The sequence below is a fragment of the Tupaia chinensis genome, unplaced genomic scaffold (genome assembly GCF_000334495.1).
Source record: "Tupaia chinensis unplaced genomic scaffold, TupChi_1.0 Scaffold000146_1, whole genome shotgun sequence".
Lineage (NCBI taxonomy): Eukaryota > Metazoa > Chordata > Mammalia > Scandentia > Tupaiidae > Tupaia > Tupaia belangeri.
The window spans coordinates 5,892,874-5,918,285 of NW_006159616.1; the positions used below are offsets into that span (position 1 = coordinate 5,892,874).

Sequence of the window (25,412 nt, forward strand, 5' to 3'; positions counted from 1 at the left end):
CCAAACGCCCTAGGTTCTATGATAGGGGGAGGGGGGTCTTCAAAAGCATCAAGAAAATGCACAGTATGAAAAAAACTATGCATGGATTTCAATGATTTCTGCACCAAAATAAAACTCATTCTTTAATTCCATGTTTCCATTAATATTTTGAAGTCCTGTTACATATTGTGGACCTGACACCTAGTAGGCACTCAATAAAGCCTTCACTGTGTCACAAGCTTTTCCTGGCCTGTAGTGCCTCTGGCGCACAGTGGGTGACGGACAAGTGAACTCAGTGAGTTGAGCGTCACAGAAACTAGAATCCGCAGCCCCGGTTTCACTCTGTCCCTGCATGGACGGAAGAACTCTCTGAGCCTCCATAGTCTCTGTGGTCACGTGGGGAAAATGACCGTCCAGGTTGTGGACGGTGTTCATGGGGTAAAACGAGATGACAGGTGGCAATGTGCGTTGTCAATATTTACAGGGTAACGCATTGGCGTTACGAGGCCTTTCTTGTGCATTCTCTCCACTGTTACTATCTGCAAGTCCTTCCACAGGTCTGACTTCCTGTCTGCGGTGGTTTGGTGAAGACCCACGTATTCGAGGAAAGGTAGGCTGGTGCACTCAGCACTGGGCTGACACTATTGCTGAAAAAAGGAATGCGAAGATAAAAATAAAGTGTGTCGTCTTTAAAAAAATAACTTCCTCTACTTTCAACGGCTGTTTGGAATAAAGAGTATAATTTGCTTGACTGCCCTGGCCCATCAGCTTATCACTGAGGGCCTAGCAACTCCGAGAGGGGAGGATTATGCAAATAGAAAATCAGCTTTCAAGAAAGTGGGCTAATCCAATATTACCAAGAGGGCTGGGTTTGAGAGGGAACGGAGAGGCAAGTGAGACGGGTGAGCTCCAGAGACAGCAGGCTGTTCTTGGCATGACACGGAGCAGAGGCTGGCTGGAGAGGGCGCTCTGACTGGCACCCGCACCAGGGTTAGGAGAGGAGAGCTGGTCTCTGTGTCCCAGATACCCAGAGAAGAGGGAGAAAGGATTAGGCTAGTGGGCAGAGAATGTCTTTATTAATGTATTTGTGGCTGAGTGTCCCTCCCCTTCTCAGAAATCTGGCGGAACACTGAGGCAGGGGACATATCAGGAGGTGGGAATGCAACAGCAGCCACCAGCTGGAAGCTTTCCAGTGAACTTTCCACATAAAGGCACACCCAGACCTATCAGGTAGAGCAGTAGAGCAGATGATGGGTCAGAAGGAGGGACCATGGCCTTTCTCACCCCCTTGGGGAATATCTGGGTGCACAGGGCAGCTCTGCAGGGTGCAGGAGCAAGGCTGCACCTCCAACAAACAGGGCAGCACCATGGAGAGCTCTGAGCAGCCCTGGGAACAGGCGGTGGCCGGCCTGATACTTAGGGATTCAGCCCTGGGCTTTCTCAGGAAACCAGAAGGCAGTGTGCTCTGAGCCCTTGCGGTTCCAGTAGTGAGGGAGACAGTGAAATGGGAAGCCAGGACTCGCTTTTTAGTAAATGCTGTGAGTTGGAGGAAGCAGAGAGGGCCATGGACACTCAAAGAAGTATCTTCCCAGACGTGGGGCTGAGGAAAGAGTTTGGAACTGAAGGATGGGTAGAAATCACCCTCGTCCAAAAGGAGGGTGGCTAGGTTCTGGGGGGAGGGACCAGCAAAGGCAACCGCCCAGCGGTGGAGGAGGGCAGGGCTATTTGAAGAACAGAAGGTTTCATGGTATGGCAGAGCATGGGGTGGGAAGGTCGGGATGGGTGTTGGTGAAAGAACAGGTGGAGGGATGGGCAGGGCTGGGTCCTGCAGGGCTTTACATGAGGTGGAGCGGAACTGGACTCCAACTGAGGCCAACAGCAAGCTGCTGTCAGGCTTCGCACAGTCAAGTGACTTGATCACGTTTGCGTCTTGGAAGTTCCCGTTAGCTATGGTGTGGAGAATAGATTGCAGCCACGCAAGCCCATAGCACTGGGCAAGTCGTGAGGTGACAGTCTTTCAGACAAGGTGATGGTAAATTGGAACAGCGTGCAGGACCTGGGGGTGGAGGGCGGTGGACGTTGAAGGGAGATTTAGGAAGTGGAACTGGCAGGAGCTGGAGGGAGATTGTGCGGGTGTGGGGAGTGAGGCAGAGGGAGAGATTAAGGATGGCCCTTCATGTACACACATCATGTACGCACACACGTACAAGAGGCAGAGGGGAAGAGTGCAGGGTGGAGTCGGGGGAGGAGAACAGGAAGAGAGAGGGCTTGACCTAGGACAGAGATGGACAGAGACACAGAAATGAGGGCGAGGAGCCCAGGGGAAGGCTGAGAGAAGGTGAGGGCATGGCAGCAGCATCAAGGCAGAGGATGTGAGCTTTCATTCTGTCATCTGTGAGTGCTGTCAGAACGCCTCTGTGTCCGCGTGCAATTACGGCCGTGCAACAGGCAGAAGCCACATCTGCACGAGGGTGTGGGCAATAGCGAGCTGGACAAAAGCCACTCCGATTGTCAGATGAGGGAACCTCAGAAGCCCAGAAGGGGCCCCAAGTTTGGGTGGGCACCAAGCTGGCAACCAGGGCAGTGAGGACTGGGGTTTGGCTCCTGGTTGCCACGCACTCAGGCAGGCTCAGGCCCCTCCTCCCATCCTCAGTTTCTCACTCCGTAATCCTGGCATGGGGCACTTCTTTGTCCACTCCCCTTCAGAGGAAGGTGCTAGAGACTGGATGACTAGGTCTGGGCAGGGCGGCCTGTCACTCTCCCTGGGGTCAGTGTATCTCACCTTGTGGGTTCAGAGCACCTAACACTTAGTGAAGCCTAAAGGCATATGGGCTAGGATTTTTCCAGAAAGTCCAGTGTAAAGAGGGCAGGGCCACTGGCTCAGAGTGACTGCTGGGTGAATGGGTGGATGAGTGGGTGGGGTGGGTAGTTGCATGGGTGGATGGGTGGATGGAAGGATGAATGAATGAGTCGGCAAACAACTGAATGATCACATGCCCTACGGGCTCTGTGCATCGGCAAAGCCTCTTTGGGAGATTCCAGAAGTGGGGCAGGGCCACCAGATGCTTGGTTTGGGTAGGCCACATCCTGGGCTAGGTGTAGACCATGGCCTATTTGGTGTCTGATGAGGAATTCCAACCCACCAGCCACAACCTGGGAAAGCCACCTGACCCGCAGGGCTTTGGGAACGGCACCTGCTAGAGTAGGGAGAATAGACAGCGTGTAGGGGAGACTGAGGCCAGGCCAGTGTGGCTAGGAGGGCTAGATCCACAGGTGGCTTTCCTCGGGGGTCTCAGAGGGTGGGGGAGCACTGTGGGCTTCAAGGAAAGACTAGCTTGGCCTGTTTTATGACAGCCATACTCCTGAGCTCTCCCACCTCTTCCCTCAAGTTCAGCCCAGGAGTTAAGAGCGAAAGTCCCGGAAGCATGTTCCCGGGTTCTAGTCCACGCTCTGGCACTTACTAGAGGCATGAACTGGGCTGAAACAGCTAAGCCTCAGTTTCTGATCTACGAAATGGTGATCATAATAAAATCTGTGTCACCAGCTGGTAAACGATCAAGTACAAAGTGCCCACCCAGCATGGCGGATTAGTCAGGAGCCCCACTGCCACTCCTGCAGGGCCTCCAGCCCGAGAAGCCCTCCCCTCTTTCCACTGTCCTCCACTGGATGTGCCGTTCAAAGCCCGGCTCTGTCTGCCACTTCAGAAAGCCTTTTTAGCTCAACCTGTCTCCATCATCTCTGTTCTCTCAGTGCTTTGAGTGCTCCTAAGGGGAGGGGCAGAGTCTGCTCCTTTGGCCTCTCTTTGGAGCCTACAGGAGACAGGCGCCCCCTGACGGTACAGACTGTCCCTGACGGAGGGATCAGAGATCGTTCCTAGGCCTTCACTGCCTGCACCTCCCCACGCCTGCTCCTCCAGACAGAATGCTAGTAATAGTCATGTTGAACTGGCCTGTCCCTTTAATTGGTGTTTTGGCAGAGGACAGAGTCCCTGCTAAGCATTAAAAGGCTTTAAAATTCTCTTTATTGAACTAGCTCTGGGGCCCATGCTGGAATCCAGGGCCTGGCAGGATCCAGCTTGGGGGTTCCCTGGGCAGGACCACAGAGTGATGGAGGGGCCCGTGCAGCTTCTAAGAGGCTGATGGGTTGTAGCCAGAATCCTGGGACCTGGTTCAATTCTCAAGGGAGAGAGTGTTCTCCCTCCTACCCCCACTAAGCTGGATCGAAGGCGAACCACAGAAGCCCATTTGAGGACATTTGGGTGCCTGGAATTAGTGAGCCCCTCAGATGACTTGGGAAACAGAGTTGGCTCTGACCCCTTGATCTCTGGACAAGATGCCAAGGATGCTTCCTGTTAGCTCATGGTGGAGAGGCTCAAGGCTGGGCGGACCCTCACCATGGAGGAAGAAGCCGGGAAAGGCAGCCTGCTTGGGGACACGGGGGTGCATTATGGCAGAATGAGCTCCTAGGCTTGTCCTAATTCTGGAAGGGCTTCGAAGAAGTGTTACAGATCAGCACCCGGGTCCTGGATTGAGGGAGTAGGGGTGGGGAGGAAAGAGGCTCAGCCATTCTTCCAATTAATCGCTTCCATCGGCTGAGGGTCTTCTAGGTTCAGGCCCTGGGGGCAAAGCTTTTTACCTCCATGGTCTCATTTAGCCCTCATAACAGCTGCCAGCCCTCTTTTCTAACAGGAAAGTCCAAAGTTCAGAGAGGTTAAGTAACTAAATCAAGATAGAACAGAGAGGAAGTGGCAGAGATTAGAACCCATAATCTCCCATATATTGTTTCTCAGGAACAGGGAGGAAACAAAGAGAGTGGTCCAGGTTGGGTGGACAGTCAAGGCCTCTTCCACCCTCTCCTTCCCTTCCCATTCAGATCTTACCAGAGGTGACCATGAGAGACACTGCCCCAGGAGTTCCCCAAGTCTGCACTCTTGGACTTGCCAATAGGGAGAGACCCAGAAATCACTGACGAGAAATCACTAGAGCGGCAGGCAGGACATTCAGACCTAGTGCTGGCTCTGCCCTGGTCTCTGTCTAGATGCCGACCGTGTCTGCGCTCGGGCAAGTCCGTGACCACCCTGCACCACTCTTCCCCCGACGAAATGCTGGCGGTAGCCTTGGAGATCTCTCGAAGCCATTCCAAGGCTACAAGGTCAGGGTTGTACAACCATGTCCTTTAAAAACCCTGGTCAGAGAGTATCTCAACTCACCGACCTTACAAAATCAGAGAAAAGCCATTTGGGGAATTGGACTTCATCCTGCGAAGGAAATTTAAAGTGCCCTAATTGGAAGAGATTATTCTAATAAAAGCTGTTGCTTAGTTGGGGGCTACTGGTCAAGTGTTGTACCAGGTGTTTTGTATGAGTGCTACAATATCTGGCTGCTTCTCTGTGGACCAACTGCTATCACTCATGTGAGGTCACAACCAGCCCTCATCTGGAAGGCTGCAAGAGCGTCCTCACCCTTCTCCCTACCTCCATTCCTGTCCTTGGCAGAGACATTGCTGTGTGACCACCAAATCCCATTTCAGCATCCTCTTCCTGCGCATCCAGGAAAATGACACTGCCCAGCTTCCCTTGCAGTTGAAGTCATACGGCTGGGTTCTGGCCAATGAGCAGAAGTGATATAAGCCACTCCCTGACTGGTCTGCAACAGCAATCCAAATGACCCTTTGCTGGTAAACATGCACATTGAGGAGGTGGAATGATAAGACAAAATGAGCCTGGATCCCTGCGTCACCTCATGGAGGAGAGCTGCCCTAGAGAGTTGTCAGACCCACATCCAATTATTTTGTGAACAAGTAATAAACATGTTGCATCAAACCACTGAGGTTGAGGTATTATTTTATTATCGCATCACAACCTAGGCTATTCTGACCCATGCACTCCCCTGTAGTCCAGTCTCTGTACGACAGCCAGAGAATTATTTTAGAATATAAATTATATCATATCCTCCCCCAGTTAGAGCTCTCCGCTAAGTCTTACAAAGAATAAAATCTACAATGCCTAATGTGAGGTAGCTCTGTCTCCTCTCCGGGCTAATGTTTTCCATTCCTTCGCCCTTTGCGTTCCAGGCACACACCCTGAATCCTGGGCAGTATGACCACGCTCTCATCCCCTCCATAGACATCCTTCCTGCTGGGCATGCTCTTCGCCCAGAACTTTGCATGGCTCACTTCTCACACAGAGCTCATTTTCAATGTTACTTCCTAAGAGCCATTTTTTTTCTGGCTAGCTGATCTAAGAAACCCTAGTTACTTTCTGTCACATCACCTAAATTATCTACACCACACTTATCACTGTCTGGTATTTTCTTGCTAATTAATTAATTAATGGTCTGTCTCCTTGCCGCACCAGGGCAGGGCTCTTGTTTGTCTTAGTCACCATTATACCCTGGGGCCTAGAATGGTTCCTGGCACACAGACACCGTAAACGCTTGTGGACTGGAAATGTACCTTTCATAGCCCCGCGAGCTTGGAGTTGCAGTCCCCTTTTAGCACAAGAGAAAACTGAGGCTGGAAAGGTTAAAACCTCCAAATGGGGGACCAGTAGTTAGTGTAATGGCTATGTCGCTGGACTCCCATGTGGTCGACCGCGGTTCACATCCCAGACCCGGTGGCTTAAAACTCACGCCGGGCGCGTGTGCGTGCGTGCCCAAGATCTCAAGAGGAGAATGGAGGAGAAGGGATTGCGGTGTGGCCCTCGCCCTGGGGGGGGGGTGATTTCTCACTTTCCGTCTCTCTGTCTGTCTCTGTCTGTCTGGCGAGTGCATGTGCCCTATAGTGAAAAACCTCTAAAACAAAACAAAACAAAACAAAACCCTGCACCTGGCAGAGCTCAGATTTCACCTGGGTCTGTCCAACCTCACGGCCGCCCTCTTTCTACTGAATAACTCTTGTCTCATTTGAGGTGCGTTCATTACACATGGTCTAAGGGACAGCACAGGAAACTCTCCCTATTGTAATTTCTCCTAATTCTGCCCTTGCCTTCAGGGGTTCCCAGTCTGAGAGGAGACATGGCTCTTTTTTTCCTGAAGGAACCCTCAGACTGATGCTAAAGGCAGAACCCTGGCCCCCGAGAAGAAGGAACCCTCAGACTGATGCTAAAGGCAGAGAGAATCATGGGGACATTTACCCTGCAACTCTGACAGGAGCGCCACGGGACAGGACACGAACCAATTCGCCAGGGCCTCTGAAAAGTCTAACGCGTACGAACTGAACTAGGACAGAGAGCAAGAGAGGGAGGGAGTGAGACAGAGAGATAGAGAAGCAGAGAGACAGAGACAGGGCATCGTCCGCCTCCTCCAGGAGGGAAAGAAAGAGAGCAGACCTCAGTCATGAGAAGAACCAGCAGAGGAGCCCAAAACTGCCAGTGCCACCCTGGCAACAGGAAGTGAGGCTGAGGACGCACACAGGGGAGGGCAGGAGCCAGGGCCTGGGGCACAGGCGCTGACCTCGCCAGCTCCTGCACTGGTGGGCCTCCCTTCTCTGTGGCTAGTGGGGAAGCGGTGACAAACCTGGCCTCGGGGATGAGGGCAGGTGTTCGTTCTCTTGTCATGTAACTCTTCGCCATCCTTCGGCCTGCTCCGGAGAGACATGGCCAAAGCAGAAGCTGCTTGGGTTTCTGAGCGGTGATCTGGTGGTGCAGGCCAGCTCTCCGAGCCCAGAAAGGCTGCCCAGTTACCCACACTGACTTTGCACCTGCACTGCCCCTGGCTGGCCCACCCTTCCACCTCCCTCACCTTCTCCATCTAGAGAAAGGGCGCCTTCATGAAGCTGCCGCTGGCGCCTCCATTCAGTAGCCGGTTCTCTCTTCTGTGGCCTCGCAGGTACCTCGCCGCTCACCCCTTGCCCCCGTCTGCCCCACTGCCAGGCTCCTAATGAGGCTGACCAGTGCTCACCTGGATTGCTGCAAGTAGGGCCCCCTGCCCGCTCTGGCTTTCCCCAGCCATCCCCGAATCCTGGCTCACAGCCCTCCCAGCAACCAGCGAGCAAATGAGACTGTGCTACTCTCTGCTTAAAAGAGGCCCCCTCAGGGGCCAGCAGGTGGCATGGTGGTTAAGGCACTGGACACTCCCACATGACCAACACAGTTCAAGTCCCGGACCTGGTGGGTTGCTTTCTCACTTTCCCTCTTTCTCTCACTCTGTGTTTCTCTCTGGTCAAATTAAAATAAAATGAATGAATAAATAAAATAAAATAAACAATTTTTTTTAAATAAAAAGAGGCCCCCTTGGGGACCAGCAGTTAGCGTAATGGCTATGTCGCTGGACTCCCACGTAGTTGACCGTGGTTCGAGTCCCAGACCCAGTGGCTTAAACTCACGCCAGGCGCATGTGTGTGCGTGCCCAAGATCCCGAGAGGAGAAGGGAGGAGAAGGGATTGCAGCGTGGCCATCCCCTCTGGGGGGCGATTTCTTGCTTTCTATCTCTCTGTCTCTCTCTGTCTGTCTGCTGAGCGCATGCGCCCTATAGCAAAAACCTCTCAAAAAAAAAAAAAAAAAAAGGCCTCCTTTGCCCACAGGGTTAAGTTTGAGCATCTCATTAAGATGAGCACCTGGTCTGAGCCCTCCTCGCCTCTTCAGTGGCTTCCACTTCATCTTCTCTGTTCAGCCTCCCACTAGACGTCCATTTTAATTTGGGGGGTGCCACACGGTCTCTCTTCTCAGGCAGCCTGCAGAGGCTCCCAGCCACATTCTCCTTGCTCTTCAACCTTAGCTTACACTTGCCTTCCTCCAGGAAGTCAACCTGGACCATTTGACCTGGGTCAGGGGGTTCATGTTGGGTATCTCCTCTAGCACTTGACAAGCAAGTCTAGTCCCTTCCTGTTACATCTCCCGGCAGGAGGGAGCCCACCGAGAACAGAGAGAGCCTGACTGTCTTGTTCAACACCATGTCTGTGCTCAGCTCCCAGCACACGAAATAGCGTTAAATAAACGGGTAACCTGTGGGTGTTGGAATAAGTGAGTGGTTTTTACTCGGAGCACCTCGCACTGGAGAACATATGAAATCGGGGACCTTGTCTTACCCTACCTGCCTCCTGAGCACCACGGCAGGGGCACAGAGAGCATATTGGATGTATTCCCAAGGTCCCAGGAAGGGGGCCGGCTGCCTGCTCCAGCAGCTTTCTCCCTGCCCCCACCCACTGGCCCACAGCGAGCTGCCCCGTTCTAATGGAAAATCCCGGCATCACCTTTCTGCAGAGGCAATCTACCCAGCACGCCGGAACTTTACCAGCACCACAGAGATCGGCCCCGACAGTCGGCCCAAAGCCCCCTCGTACTGTGTGAAGTCCTGAGACATACAAAGGAGTTAATTCTGGCAGCTCAAAATGCCTCACGGTGTCTCCCTTCAAAGTGAGTTAGTGGTCTTGGCCGGGTTCCCACTGTGTGCACAGACCCATGCACGAGCGCTCAGGAGCAGATGTGAGGGAGAAGCCCAGGCTCCACTGGGGGACAGCTACGATCCCAACAAGCTGGTCACCTCTCCCTTGGTGGTGTCAGGCGGGCATGTTCCTCCAGTGCTGAGAAAAACCCTCCTTGCCAGTGTAGACACTACTATTCCTAGGCTTTCTCGTGTGAGTGCTTACTCCTTTTAACAATGGCTCTGTCTGGCTGGGCAGATGGTGTGTAGAGGGGAGGGGAGCTTGGGGACAGGGGCTGACACTTAGGAAAACAAACAAAATCGGAGTGTGGATGCTGAAGCCAAATGCCAAGGTTTAAACCCCACGTCGTCAGCTTCCCAGTTGTGGAGCCCGGAGAGAGTGATCACCTTTGCACACCCCGTCCCCTCATCTGCAAAGCGGAGACGTGGTGCTCCCGGCCCGTAGGCTCACTGCGAGGACCGAATAAGCCACTAGCTGTGAAGCGCGTAGGCAGCCTGGCCGACGGTCAGTGCTCAGTGACCACCTCCCGCTGTTCTTGCGTGGTATTACTCGCCAGACTCTACAGTAAACCCTGGCCGGAATGATCTGGTTTTATCCCCACCATACCCCACATGCCCTCATCTTCCAGATAACGGGTGGAGGCTTCGAGAGGCCAGTGACCTGCCACAACCCTGACAGGCTTCTGCAGGCCGACGGCTCCTGGACGGAGCACTTGAGAAGCTGAGGGAAGCCCGCTGCTGCCTCCATCTCCTGACACCCACTCTGTCATGTGCTCTGGAAGCTCGCTGTCATAGAGCAAGGCCCCTGCTCCCTGCCACCAGCCAGATGACAATGACAGGCAGAGGGTGGGGCCGTGCAGTAGGTCCCAGGGGGGTTTCAGAGGCCCAGAGGAGGAAGGGGGCAGGCCTGCCACTTCCACCCCAGCACAGGCCAGGCCCTGGGCTTGCTCCAAAAGCCCGAGAGAGCCGGCCCCACCCTGGGCTCATCAGAGCGGAAGATTCCCAGCCACTGACAGCTGGTGTGGGGTTCTGCGGTCAGAGCGCTGGGGTCGGAGTTTCAGCCCTGAGCTTGGGGCTCGGTGTTGCTATCTATAGGACAGAGCTTCTTGTCACTCCTGCCGTTGTAACAAATGCACTGCTCGTAGGTTAATGCTTGCACCGTGTGAACAATTAAGAAACGTTCGTTCTCTCCTCCCCAGTCGGAAGCAGTTTCCAAACTCAGATGTGATACATTTCCCAAACATGCCAAGAGCCTGGGGCAGCATGTCAAGCAAGGGCTGTGTGGGGTCCCAGGAGGACCCCGAGCCTGTGACTTCATGGCAGGGCAGTTCGGTGGTGCCACAGGGCATGCAGTTTGGTGTGAGCTAATAAAAGGTGTCCCACGCGTGGGGACTGGTGATTAGAACACGTTGAGCTGCTCCCTTCTCAGTCAGGCTCGCGGTGCATGACTTCAGGGACTCCACAGCAAGACCCAGCTAGCTGCCATCTTTGTAGGAGGCCAGAGGAAGCCCAAGGGGGCGAGACCGCGGAGGGTGAGTGCAGAGAGCGAGCCCTGAGGTTGCAGTCCTGAGCTCCACAAAGAGAATTAAGCTGACTGGTGTTGGGTGCGAGATGGCAGGGTTCCTGCTCAGAGGGGGTCGGATGCTGGGAAGGAGGAAGAGGGCGCCTGGTGTAGTGATGAGTGGAGTAATTAGCTCAGAAACCTAGGGCAGACTGACAGGCAGGAAGGTGTGGGGCTTGAGGCAGCGGCAGGCCTCTTGCCGTGTGGGGAGCAGGGCCTGCTGGACACTGGAAGTCCTTTGGCCTCTTAGGGACGTGCACCCAGGAAGCAGGAGAGAGTCACCAGGGCATGACGCCATGCTGCAACTCTGTCTCACGACCCCCAGAGCTGGGGTGCTGCAGGGTGGACTGAAACTTGAGCAGAGACATTTGCTCTTGTCTTGTACCAGGAAGTCCCAGATTCCAGGGCAGAAGGAGGGACAGAGAGGAGCATAGTTCAAGGCCAGTTGCATGGTAAGGGCATCTGTCTTCACTTTCACTGTTAGGAAGGACTGTTGAGTTGCTGAGCTTGGGATTCCCCCTAGGTCAGGGATAATTACTCCTGCACCTTAACGGGGAGGGTCGTCCCTCAGGAGGTGGCCTGATCTGAGGTGAATGCCGGACTCCTGAAGCGACTTTTAGACCTCGTGGGATTCCTTCCCTGGCAGGGCCCTGCTCTCGGCCCACCAGCTGAGGAGGGTACTCCAACCACCTCCCCCTGCCATGCAGTCACAGGGTAATGGAGGCCGCAGGGTCTAGCTCAGTGCCTGGCACACAGTAGGCCCTCAACACACACTTGTCCACTGACACATGCAGTGTATCTGAAAAATATAGGAAAGAAAGACACACAAATGTCAGCTGAGCAGACTAGACGCCTAGACCAGTCAAGGGAAGCCACCGTACACTTATGAACCAGGCAAAATGAATTTGTCTAATTTGCAGGAAGCAAGATAGAGCTATAACAAAATCAATGGCATCGCGTTCTTACAGCTCAGAGATCCACAGGAAATTCAATGGAAAAGATTCCATTTGTAAGAATAAGAAATAAATATTTGAGAGTTCTTTTAATTTGGGACACAAGATATTTGTTTAAAGAAATTATAAAAACCCAAAGGAGGCTCAATATTAGGAAAACTATCAACATAATTCATTACTCTAGTAAATTAAAGGAGAAAAACCATATGATTACTTCAATAGCTTAAGAAGCATTTAATTAATTTTTCTTTATGAAAATTGTAGGTGAAATTAGAGTAGAAATAACTTTCCTATTTATGACAAAAAAAGAGTATTTATCAGAAACCAGCAGCAAATATCATATGTAATGCTACAATAATAAATACATCCCTATGAAAACCCAGAACAAGACAGGGACAGATTGTATAAGAATCTGGAGGCTTTAGTCGGTGGAATAAGGCAAGAATGTATAATAAATTCACTAAGTGTAACACCACCACCACCACCACACACACACACACACACACACACACACGTAATATATATATAGTGCTAGGTATTGATCTAAGGTCATTACGTGAAATAAAGAAATAAGCGCAGAGAGGTTAAGTAATAGGTCCAAAGTCCCACAGCTTCTACATAGCAAAGCTGCAATTTGAATCCAAGTGATCTAGTTCTAGAATATGTGCTCGTAGACACTAGGGGATACTGCCTGTCAGGTGTTGAAAGGGAGTAGAAATATTATCATTTTAAAATAATATGTAACTTAAAAAAAACATGAATACATATGTTGGAGCCGAGAGGTGCCATAACACGACATCTGGACATGTTAGCATCTTTTATTCCACCCGGACAGAGGCCTGCTGGCAGCATGCAGTGTCCCGCCTGGGACAAGGTGGGCTCTCGCTACCTGTCATGGGGGGATGCTTCAGAAGGTATTGCAGCGCGCTTCAGGAAGGCCAGCAGAGCTTAGTGGTGCAGCTGGGTTTCTTCGAAGGCTCCACGGCTCCACTCAGCCCAGCTGGCAGGGACTGGGCTGCCTCCCTCCCACACGTGCTCGGTGTCAAAGGGGAGGTCTGCCCCACAGCACCTTAAACCAGCCATTCTGCTGCTGCCCCACCCCCGCCTCATAGCCCGGCAGGATCAAGGCTCAGGGTCCTGCTGTAAAGAAAGAGGGGCGTGTCCAGAGTCGGTTCCTCCTACTCCAGGAGGCCAGGGTTCCTTCCCTCTTCCCTCCCGCTGCTCAGAATACTGACATTAGAAGCCACTGATGGTGGACGGGCATGGAGCACTGTCCTTGAAGGGCATGGAGCACTGTCCTTGAATCTGTCCCTAAATCTGTCCTCTGGCTCGTGTACACAAAGAACCAGAGCCTGTCACAAGAATTGACGTATGTGGGGCCAGCAGGAGGTATAGTGGTTAAGGCGCTGGATTCCCACGTAGTTAACCACAGTTCGAGTCCTGGACCCAGTGGCTCGAAACTCAACACTGGTCGCATGTACAAGCGTGCCCAAAATCCTGAGAGGAGAATGGAGAAGGGATTGCAGTGTGGCTGTCCCCTCTTGGGGGTGATTTCTCTCTTTCTGCCTCTCTATCTCTCTCTGTCTCCCCAGAGAGGGCACATGCCCCGTAGCAAAAATCTCTCTCTCTCTCAAAAAAAAAAAAAAAGAAAGAAAGAAAGAAAGAAAAAAAGGGACCAGCAGTTAGCGTAATGGCTATGTCGCAGAACCCCCATGTAGCCAACCGCAGTTTGAGTCCCGGACCCGGTGGCTTAAATTCACGCCGGGCACGTGTGCATGTGTGCCCAAGATCCTGAGAGGAGAATGGAGGAGAAGGGATTGCGGCATGACCATCCCCTCTGGGGGGGTGATTTCTTGCTTTCTGTCTCTCTGTCTCTCTCTGTCTTTCTGGCAAGCACACATGCCCTATAGCAAAAACCTCTCCCAAAAAAGAAAGAATTGACAGATGTGAAGTGATGATGCCACTAACCCTACAGACTAGGACTAAAAGAGGGATGCCCTTAACGATCGCCCTCAGACAACAGCATAATCCGGACTGGGTTGCCAGGCTGCTCTCACTGTCCTGTTGTGCTGTCGTCACTGTCCCATTGTATAGACACAGAGGGATGTTGGGAGAGGTGACAGAGGGAGAGGGAGGCAGGAGTTGATCTCAGACCTTTCCGCCTCCTCAGTTCTGTTTGCTAAGCAGCCTCTTCACTGCCAGTTCAAATCCCAACAGTGCTGAAGATAGGAGGCTGTGCATCAGGGACCTAGGCCTGCAGGATGTTTATGGAACCCAAACGAGGCAGGGCTGAAAGGTCTTGGAGGAGGAGGAGGCCAGGGAAGAGCAGGGCAGATGGGGTGGCACCAGGAGTTTTATCCTAAAATATCAAGCGAAGCCAAGGAATGACCCGGCCTAGTCCTGATTTTAAAAGGTCTGTCTGGCTGCTGCATGGACACTGGGTTTGGGGCAAGGCGGGTAAGAGAGGAAGCAGGAAGTGCAGTGAGGAGGCTGCTCATTATAAGAGGTGACGGAAGCTTCAGCTGTAGTGGTGGCCCGGGTGATGGCAAAAAGCAAGAGGATTCAGGGCCAGAGTTTTAGAATTGAGCACGTGGAAGAGAGGTAAGATGGGGGCAGGGTGAGAGAGGGCCGGAGGGAGGGAAGACCCCGAGACTTCCGGTGGGTGGTGATGCCACTTACTGAGGTGGGAAGAACAGGCTGGAAGTGGTCTAGGGGAGAAATAGTTTTGCTTTGATCCTATCAGGCTTGAGAAGCTCATCAGACACCTCTGGAGAAGCATGTTTTCCCAACCTGGATGATGGTGCGCTGGCCCCGGTAGTAGAGCCCAGGCCCCACTGCGCGGCAAACCAGATTCCACACACATTGCTCTGTCCCTCACTGCCCTCGGCGCCTCGTCCAGCCTCTCCACTGAGTGCCTGGAGGGATTTACGCAGGCCACCCTTTGGGCCTTCGCACCTGCTCTTCCCTCTGCTTGCCAGGCTCACTGCCCGCTCCTCACTCGTGAATTGCTCCAGACTAGGGTGGGGACTCCTCCTCTGGGCCACCGTGACACCCTGTCTCTGCCAGCACAGTGAGAACCAGGGAATGCATCCCCGTGTTGTGCCCCGGGCCCTGCACAGGTTCTCCATAGGTGGAAACTTCACAGCGGGAGGGATAAACTGATGACCGAAGGGACTGGAGGCCTCCCTGATTCCGAGCCCACAGATCCAGGCAGGCTTCCTGTTTCTGTCTCCAAAGAACTGGCCTTGCGTGATTTGATATTCGTACAGTAAGCAGGGTTAAAGGGAAATGTTTAAACCACTTAACGAAATAAACAGCTTTCCAACACCCTCAATTATTTTGGAAGCACCTGCTCACATATAATTAATGTGCCAATTAAAATGATTATTATAGCCAGTAAAACAGGTCCCCCAAGAACCACTACTTGACAATACTTGTTTAGACTCATTTGAGTTATTCTACTGCTTTGCAAAATAATAATAATAGTAATACAGCTTCATTTCTTCTTGGAAGAATAGTTTCCAAGTCAGACTAATCCAGGTCACCTGTCTCCTCTCTTGGGGTTTCCCAGGTCTGTGTGCTGCGATTGGATGAAGACCCAGCTTCGGACAGTATAGCTGAGCAGTGGGTTTGCGCACTCCCCTGAGGAGAGACGGTCTGGAAGGAGCGCGGTGGGGCTGGGAGGGGCCGTCTCTCCTGTCTATCTGCTCTGTGTGTTTGTCTCAGGGTAGGTGAACCATGCTGCCAGTGTCATCTCTGTGGGGTGAGAGCTATGTTTTCCCTTGGGTCTTTGCTTGACGTTGACAGCCTCCATGTGGATCCACAATGCGGCCCCTCTGCAGACAGGTGGTTCTGACAGTGTGATGATGAGGACAGCTGGAAGCACCCCGAAGCAGCCAATCCAGACTGCTCCCCCCCTCTCCAGCCCTCTCCACCTCTTCCACAGGGAGGAGGCAGCTGGGCTTCCCAAAGGGGATCAGGATGGGCCCTTTGGTCCTGTGGACCAGCCGCATGCCAAGAAAGCGGCTGTTGTCAGGGGCAGTCAGGCCAACACAGAACTCCGGCTCCACCTGGACCTGAGAACGGGACTGGTGAGTTGGTCTCTCTGGACCTCAGTGTCCTCAGCTCTGAAATGGACAGTCGTAGCAGCACCAGGTGGTCTCCGTGAGTACTTTGCGAGGTGATTTTCATAATGTACCCTGCACGGCACCCGGCCAGCGGTCTGCTGGTGGCAGTAATGATGATCCAGAGGGAGTGCTGGGTGTTGGTTTTGTCTTACCCACCACAGCCCCACAAGCCAGAGGAGTTCAGCCTTTCCAAGGGCCCAGCCCTCACGTTGCTGCCGCTCAAGGAGAGCTGCCCTCAGGCTGGGTATTTATGGCCTTCAAAGGAGCCATACAGAAAGAGAGCTCTGGAGGCAGGTAGTCGGCCTTCGGTCTGACCAGAGCACTCTCTAGCAGCACAATTCTGAGCAAGCTGCTTGACCTCACCTAATCCGCTTTCCCGACTCGGGACTTTCCTCTTCCTTCTCTCAAGGCTCTCTGGGTCTGACTATCCTCTGCATCTCCAGTCCTGGGAGCCCATGCAGAGATGAGCCGGTGGAGGCAGGAGGGCCAGGTGACGCAGGCCCACGTAAGGCAGCTCAGGATGTGAACCCTTACCCTAATAGCAGCCGGGAGGCATAGCAATGGCTTAGAGCAGGGCGTGGACAGAGACGTGTTTCCTAAGGCCACAGGGTACAGAGTGGTCTTCAAGCTCTACTGGAGCCCTTCCTTCATGGACTCCTCGCCTCTCAGCTCCCAGGAGTCTGCCGACCCCATCCTCCTGGAATATCCACCAGGGACAGGGTGCCCTCACTGGGCATTTACAACTATGTGGGTCTGGTCCCATAACACACGCGACGAGCCCTCTCCTGGGGAATCTGGACCCTTCCTGATACCTGATTTCTCCAGGAGTCCCATACTCCATGCTGCTGAGGCTACCGATGCTCCATCGCTGCTTCTGGTCCTGATGTCACTTCTGGGCAGCACAGGACCCCAGAGCTGCGGCGGGAGGTCACCTCCTTTGTGCTCACAGAAAGCCTTCCCTGTGCATTTCTGACAGTGGCCACTCTCATACTGGCGTAGGCACCTGCAGAGGTGGGGAGCTCACTGTTCCTAAGACATTCCACCTGCTGCCAAGAAGCTCCAGTTGTGGGGCCAGTAGGTAGAGTGGAGGTTAAGGCACTGGATCCCACAAGGCCAGCTGCATAGTTCAAGTCCCGGACCCAGTGGCTTGGCAGTTACACCAGGCACATGTACATGCGTGCCCAAAATCCCAAGAAGATAACAGAGGAGAAGAGACTACAGTGTAGCCATCGTCTCTGGGGGGAAGGGGTGACTTCCCACTTTCCCTCTCTCTTTCTCTCTCTCTGGCCTGTGCGTGTACTCTATGGCAAATTTAAAAATTTAAAAGAAGAAGCATTTGTCATTCAAATAATACCTGTTTTCTCCACTTAATCACAAGGTCCAGAATGCACAGTTCTTACTTCATGCCCCATTCACCATGCTTGGTGCATGGTGAGTGCTCGGGAAATAGCTGAGGTCACTTTTGGAGCTTAATAACGCTTCAGATCCCACTGGCTCAGGGGCTTCGAGAGCATAAATGAACACAGGGGTCCAGCCTGTTAAGTTGTCTGGTAGCATCTTGATATTTTGAGTGTTGGGAGCGTCTAAGTCAGCCTGGGTCATGTCCATTGAATGGGGATGGTGGAAGGAGGAAAAGGATGGGGCGAGGTCTCTGGGGGAGGGTGGCACCGAAGCAGAGCCTTGGCAGGCAAGCTGGAGCCTGCCAGATGGAGGGAGAGAAGGGTATCGCAGGCGGAGGCAGCCGCAGAAGCATCGGCACGGAGGTGGGAAGCGAGCTGGCACGTTCTGGAGCTGCGAAGAGGCCATATGATTCAAGCAGTGGGCCCATGTGGGAACGCAGTGGGAGCATGGCTGGGGAAGAGAGGGGTATCCCAGGCGGAGGCAGCCGCAGAAGCATCGGCACGGAGGTGGGAAGCGAGCTGGCACGTTCTGGAGCTGCGAAGAGGCCATATGATTCAAGCAGTGGGCCCATGTGGGAACGCAGTGGGAGCATGGCTGGGGAAATCAGTCAGCACGCGTCGCACCGAGCAAGACTTTGGATGCTGGGCTGATGACCTTGAGCTTGGTCTAGAAGGTAATGGGGAGCACGGACGCAGTGTGAGCCAGGGAGCCCGGTCACGGTCAGGTTCGATGTGTGCGTTTTCAAAGGTACATAACGGTGTCTGTCTGCAAGGGAAAGGCTGCCCCACGGGCCCTCATGCCAAACCAGGAAACGGCGGGGAGAGGAGGATGAAGAAGGATTTAGGAGGGAGGGCGAGCCCGAGCTGGTTCTCAGGGAAACATCCCTCATTTCAGTCGTGTTATTTTATTTCCTCGGCATGCTAGAGCGGAAGTTCACCTTTAATCCTTCTCCGACAAGTTAAGTCAGCCCCCTTGTCATTTAAACCCAGCGGGTGTAAGTCAGGCAGAGTCTGCTGGAAATCACACTTAGAGCTTAATATAGTTTCCGCTGGCTCAGGGGCCCCGGCGGCAGCGCAGGCCGGCCCCCAGCCTCTGACGGAGGGCTGTCCGTCTCGCCCTGGGAGCGCCCTTCCCAGGTCTGGGCTCCTTCATTGTTTCCCAGCCCACGGTCTCTGGGAGAAAGGATGGGGAGGGAGGTCAGGCTGGCTGCGAGGTGAGAACAAGGCAGCACATTCCACAGGGACCACCTCACTTGTCCTTGTATTTTAGTGGGAGGTTCTGAAGCTCAGAGGGAGAGTGTTCTGCTCAAGGTGGCAGCAGGATACCCCCCAGTCCTCGATCTGCTCTCTGCGCACATCACAGGAGAGAGCCACTCCCAGAGGGAGCTCAGCCATGGCCTTTGCCACCATGTTTCTCATGACCATCCAATGGGAGGGCCCGTGACTGGTGGAGTCCATGTGCGGTCCAATAGAGCCTCTCGTCATCCAGGGGCCCACCCCCACTGCTGGTACTCCCCACCCTGGGCAGCTGGGGAGCGAAGAGCTCTCATCAGCCCTGCGTGGGGCAGGGAAGTGGTCTCACGGACAGTATCAGGAACCTGATCTTCATCCCCAAGAGAAGGCATATTTCCCCAGTCAGAAATGCCTCCCTTCGTGCCAGGCACAGCGGTGATGTGCTGCCAAAGCAAGCTTGCCCTTTCTTCCCTTCGTACCCCTCCGCCCGTCCAAGGGCATGGGTGCACAAAGCCAGGCCCCACTGAGCTGTGGCGCCTGGGCAGATCCTGCCTCCCCGGAGACACTCCCACCGAAGGTTGCTGCAGCAGTTCCCAACCTCCATCCCATCCCCACCCCCTCCCTGCAAACTCACGGACCCCACTTCCTGACACAGCCTTGCAGCCCCTTCGGTTTCCTAGACCCACACGAGTGTGGACTGTGACAGCCCAAGAGCAGAGACTGCGATGCCCCGCGTGGCTCACACAGAACAGCGTGCTCACGTGGAGCCCCTACGCTTTCGGGATGGTGTTGTCACAGAGCCCTCTGGGGACATCCAGCCTCCTTCCCCCACAGAAGTGCATGTAACATATTGGGCACACTTTCTGGGGTATCAAGCACCCCCAGAAGCCTATCCACATAGTCTCAGGGATCCAGAGACCCCCATAAAGACCCTGGCCTAGGCCTGCCAGTCACCATGGCACATACCAGAGAAGTTGATAAATAAATCTCAGCGAGACACAAAGTCAGGTAAATAAAAGACCAGGTGATCTCCCTCTAATGGAAATATGTAAGAAACGCTGAAGGAGCACCGCGGGAGGCTCCTGAATTCTGTCTTGCTGAAAAAAGGTCAGAAGGCTTCACAGAGGCGAGAATGAGGAAGACTTGGCCAGGCGGAAAAGAAGGGATGAAGCAACGTAAGTGAAGCCTATTTCCTCTGTGCCCTGGGCGGGGGAACGGGCTGGTCTGCAGGGCGTCTCATTTGTTTTGCACCAATCCCTGCAAGATGCTTAGGACAAGGGCAATCAGCCCATTGGTCAGATGGGGGAACGGACCTTAAGGGCCTGATGAGGCCTGGCTGGACTGTAAGCTCGGCCCTCGGGGGAAGAGGATCCCCTTTGCTCTTCTTTAATCTCAGCCCTGTGTCCAGTGTGTAGGAAGCTTGTTGGAACAACGGTCGTTCAAACACCTCCAAATTAATTGCATGGTAGAATAGGGATCTGTCTTCCAAAGGCCAAATGTGTTGTTTAATCCCTCTAGAATCCCTGAATAATCTGGGCTGCCACCTTCACATTCTCGAAGAGGAGAGTGAGAATGCCACCATTCCAGACTGAAGGGCTGAGGACATCTGGAAAGGACAGTGTACTTGGTAGTTCACGACAGCAGAGGTGGGCCAAATGTCGAGTCGTGGGAAAAGTCATGATGCGTTTTTGCATAGACAGGTGTCATGCCTTTGCCGACATCCCGACAGAAGCAACCATGGAAAGGCTCACCCAGAAGTTCAGGGCAAATCCCTTTCACAGTCAAAACAGAACCTCAAGGCCGCGCAAGCACTGGGCTCATTGCTTCCCTCAGCCCACGGCATCCAGGCTTTCGCTCCATCAGCTCCAAAGAACCTGCCCTGTCGCCAGTGGGCTCCCTGTCGCCAAAGTCATGGTAGTTTCTCTGTTCTCAAGTCACCCTCTGCAGCGCTGGAGCTATTCTCTTGGTGAAAACCCATCTCCTCTGGGACTGCAGACGTCTCACTCTTCTGCCTCTCTTCACATGCAGGTCTTCAAAAGGTTTATGGGGAAAATTTGCATTATTAACTATGCATCGATTTCAATTTTTTTTGGGGGGGGCATCAAAAGACACTTGGACTTTGATTCCACTTTCCCATGAGCTTTGAGAAGACCCCTCAAATCCGGCTGCCTGCCCTTTCCCAACCTCTGCTGCTTACTCCTCTACATCAACGTGGAACGCCCCAGGGGCCAGTGTTGGGTCTTCTCTTCTCTCCTCCCAGTCACCTCACCTAAGCCTCTGGCTCTAGCGCCTGTCCATACTGATGACCCCCAAGGCATTCTCCAGCCTTGACCACTCCCCAGAATTCCAGATGTGTGGCCTCAATCACCACTGCGACAACTCCATCTCCACATCTTTTTTTGTCTTTTGTTTTTTGAGAGGTTTTTGCTATTGAGCGCATGCGCTTGCAAGAAAGACAGAGAGACAGAGAGATAGAAAGTGAGAAACCACCCCCAGGAGACATGGCCATGCCTCAATCCCTTCTCCTCCATTCTCCTCTCGAGACCTTGGGCACGCATGCACAAGCACCCGGCGTGAATTTAAGCCACCAGGTCCGAGACGCGAACCGCAGTCGACTACGTGGGAGTCCAGCGACATAGCCATTATGCTAACTGCTGGTCCCATCTCCATGTCTTAGAGGCACTTCCAGCTTCGCACGGACAACAGGGAAAGGCGGCACCCAGGCCCCTTCCTCCTCTCCTGCTTTCCCTGTCTCAGTAAAGAGAATCGTTCCCCCCTTTCAGCTGCTCAAGCCCAAAGCCAGGAGTCATCGTGATTCCCCTTCCCCCATCTCTCTCGTGTTAGTGAGCCTTTTATTTGCAAATCATAAGCGGACTTTTCCCCTCCCATTATCTGCACGTCCACCGTCCTACTCCTCACCCAGGGCCTTAACCACCACACCACCTGCTGGCCCCAGAAGTGACCTTATGATAAAGCAAACCAGATCTTGTCACTTTCCTACTTAAAGTCCTCAGTTCTCCTCCAGTTCCTCCCATAACTCCAGACTCGGTTCCTTGGAGCATGAGGCTTGGCATGAACAGCCTCTACTCACCTCTCCTAACTCTTCTCACCCGCTCACCCAGCCACACACACTTCTTTCCTGTTTCCAGAATGCACGAGGCTGTTTCCAGCACAGGGCTTTTGCTTTGGCTCCTCTCTCTGTCTGGAATAGTCTGCCTCCTCTCTTGGCAAGGTGGGTTCCTTGTCACCTTTGAGAGCTCAGCCTAAATGAATCTTCCTGGGGGCAGCTGGTGGTATGGTGGTTAAGGTAACTGGATCCCACATGGCTGACCTCATGGTTCACCTCATGGTTCAAGTCTTCAACCTGTGGCTTGAAAAACATGCCCACTGTGCGTGCAGGCCCAAAATCCCAAGAGGAGAATGGAGGAGAAAAGACTGCAGTGTGACCATCCTCCCTGGGGGCTGCTTTCTCACTTCCCTTTCCCGCTTTCTTTCCTCTCTGGCAAGTACACACACCCTACAGCAAATAAGTTTTGTTTTGTTTTTTTTTTTAATCTTTCTCTGATCACGTGATCCCTTTCTATCTCATCAGTCTACTTTAATCATATGCACTTATCATTATCTAGTATCTTTCTTGTTTATCTTTTTCTTTTTAAAGTCTACTTATTTTTTTCTTCCATGAGTGAGAAAAGCAGAGCTATAGAGAGAAATAGAGCGATAGCACCTCAAACAGGGTCTCAGACTGATCATCCCAGCCTCAGCTAGCCGCAGAGCACGGGCGGTATGTTCAGGAAGGGTCTCTGGACATGAACCTGGAGGTTTCCCATGTGGGCTAGCCTCACGGAGCACTGTGTTACAGTTGTACCACCCTCTGGCCTCCTGTTTGCCTTTATTACCCCTGAGGACACATGTGTGTGTGTGTGCGTGTGTGCATGTGAGAGAGAGAGATCACCCACTAATGTCCCGCCACAATTCTTCCTCCAGTTCTCCATCCTCTCAGCATCCTGGTATGCATGCACACACTTGGCATGGTTTTCAAGGCAGAAGGACGAGGGTCTAAACCTTGGTTGGGACCTGGCTTCCCCTGCACGGCGCTTAACCTCTGCAATGTGGACTGGCCACTTTATCTTTCTGACTCGTCCCTCAAGGTGAACACTATGAACTCAGGATCTTGTCTTGTTTCTTTACGTATATCGTGCCCCCTCCCTGTGCCTAGAACTCCCCCCCGTTTCACAAATACGTGTTCAACTACCGTTGAGTGAGTGAGTGGAGCAGCTTAGAATCTCCCAAACTCCATATGCCAGTCCCTGTCTAGGTCAAGCCGTCACCGTCAACTAGGGAGCTGGTTAAAAACACAAATGACCTGAGGTCCCGATCCTGGACATGAGAATGCGGTAACTGTAGAATGAGTCTCAGGCACCACAGAGTTTCCTAATAAGAAATGTTCCCTTTTTCTCTACAAAGTCCTTGGAGTATATGAAGACCCACTTCCTGTGTGTGCCCCAAACAGACAGATACTATATTTATAAAGGCTTCTCAGAAAATCCGAACCAACTGTCAGAGTAGAGGACCCCTGCTCATTCACGACCAAACTTCCATCCAAGACCATGGACTGGCGCTCGCAATACGGCAATTCACATAACTACCTCTAGGGGGCGCTTAGGGTTCCCTCATCACTCCACCCCAGAAGGAGGAATCACCTGATACGAGCCTGGGAAGGGTAAATCCTAACTACTAGGGTTGAGAGTGGGGCTTTTGTTGGGGTGGAATAAAAGGACCTTGATAACGAGACTAGGAAACTTGTTCTCTTTCCTTTTAACATGTCACTCCATTTATTTTGTATCAGCTGTCCTTTGGTAGGTGGGCTCTGTCTGCTTACTTTCTCTTCTTGCCCTTGTGACTGGTATGAGAAGTCTGGGCATGAGACACACCCCATCAGAGGCCGGGGCAGGACCAGACCTGGAAGAGGCAGCTTAGGCCTGTTCAGCCTTGGCTCATGTCTTTCTCGTGCTCTTGATCTCAGAGCTGTAAGAGACGTGAGCTCAAGTTCCGGGGGTAGTCAGGAATAGCCAGGTTGAATGGCTGCCAGGCTGGGCTCCAAGCCGGAGGGGCCAGGGGCATGGTCTAGTCCAGTTCCCCGGGACTTGCGTGCTGGTCTCTCCTGGTCATCACGGGCATACCTACCGTCTCGTCCTTATGCTACTGATGGGCTGTAAAGTCTCCTTATGATCACCATTTTCTGTTTTATTTCAAACAACAAAACATTGTCAAGGGCTCACACTGAGAGGAAGCCAATGCAGTAAAGCCATCTTGAATAGCTCTCTGCTTTAGGAAGAGCTAAGATCCCTTGAAATGGCTTATCTGTATGCTGCTATTTCTAAGAAATGCAATCCAGTGAGTTCACCAGCATAGCCACACAAAAGAGTGTTCACGCTTAGAGTCATCATCTCTGCCAGCACCTCTTGCGGATGGAGGTGGGAGGATGGAATTCAAGGAATCTGACCCTGATCCTCCCCAAACACCGTCCACTCTATTCCGTAATTCCCCTCTCTGGAGTCCTTAGGTTACGATCGACGCGGTGGGACAAAGGCTACCATTATTAAACAGGTACCATAATGAGCCAGACGTTGGGCTTACGTGTTTGCAGACACGATCTCATTTAAGGTTTTAAAGTATATGTTTTCCTGCCCGATTTTAGATAAAGCTTCTAAAATGCTGAAAGTTTAGGTCACTGCCCAAGGTCGAAGACCCAAAACTTGCAGGTATTCTGACCCCCGAGGTCTCTCTCTTTCTACCTCATCCCCCCTAGCGTCCAGTCTCCATACCTCCCTCATGGTCCAGAGCAGCCACAAACCCTCACTGTGGAGGCAGCCAGCAGAGCCCCAAAAAGGAAACTCACCCTGGCCAGGCAGCATCTGCACCACAAAACAAACACCCAGGTACCCGTCTACCCTCAAGGTGAAAGAGGTGAGATAAGAGGGTGCTGCAAGCGAGGGTGTTATCGCTGCTTGTAGATCTCCCCTTCTCTCATTCTCACTCTACGGCCCTCTCTTCTGTGGCCTTGTAACCCGGGCCCAGAACAGCTCTTGGGAGCAGATTGTGAAGGAAGGAGACAAAAACAAAGAAGAGATGATAAAAAAAACTGCTGTGAAAGGTTAAATTCCCATGATTCTCTGTGGCTGTTTAATGGATTTCTATGATATGAACAGACCTTTGGCTTTGCTTGCTGGGCAGGTCACCTCCAACTAAATGAGTTTGGACAGAGTTTCCTAATAAGAAATGTTCCCTTTTTCTCTACAAAGTCCTTGGAGTATATGAAGACCCACTTCCTGTGTGTGCCCCAAACAGACAGACACTACCAACCGTCCACGTGTCCACCTGAAACAAGTGGGCCACGTGGCATGGTCTGTCAAAATGTGCATGTGCATCTGTACTGACAGCTCTGTCTCTACCTACCATTTGCTAATTTAACCCATATTTACTGAGGTCACGCTGTGCTAGATGCTGAGAACCCAGTGGGGAAAAGATACAGGTTTCACCCTTGAAACGATTGCAGTCTGGTGTCAGGTGTTTTGAAAGGACGAGCCAAGCACATGTAGGAACCTACGAAGAGGAATCATGGAGGAGGGCATGTTTAAAACTTTCTGGAGAGGTCAGAGAAGGCAGTAGGAGCTGGGACAGTGTCTTTGAGCGGCCTCAGTTTCTTCATCTGAGAAATAAAATGAACAACAACACCTACTGCGTGGTGACAACATAAACATGAAACGTGACAATGAACG

The 25,412-nt window shown here is 52.7% G+C and overlaps 1 protein-coding gene across 1 annotated transcript in view; it reads right to left on the reverse strand.

Annotated features, from left to right (window-relative positions):
• The window catches only part of IGSF21 (immunoglobin superfamily member 21), a 276,307-nt gene that overhangs the window by 126,626 nt on the left and 124,269 nt on the right, over positions 1–25,412 (reverse strand). The window lies entirely within an intron of this gene.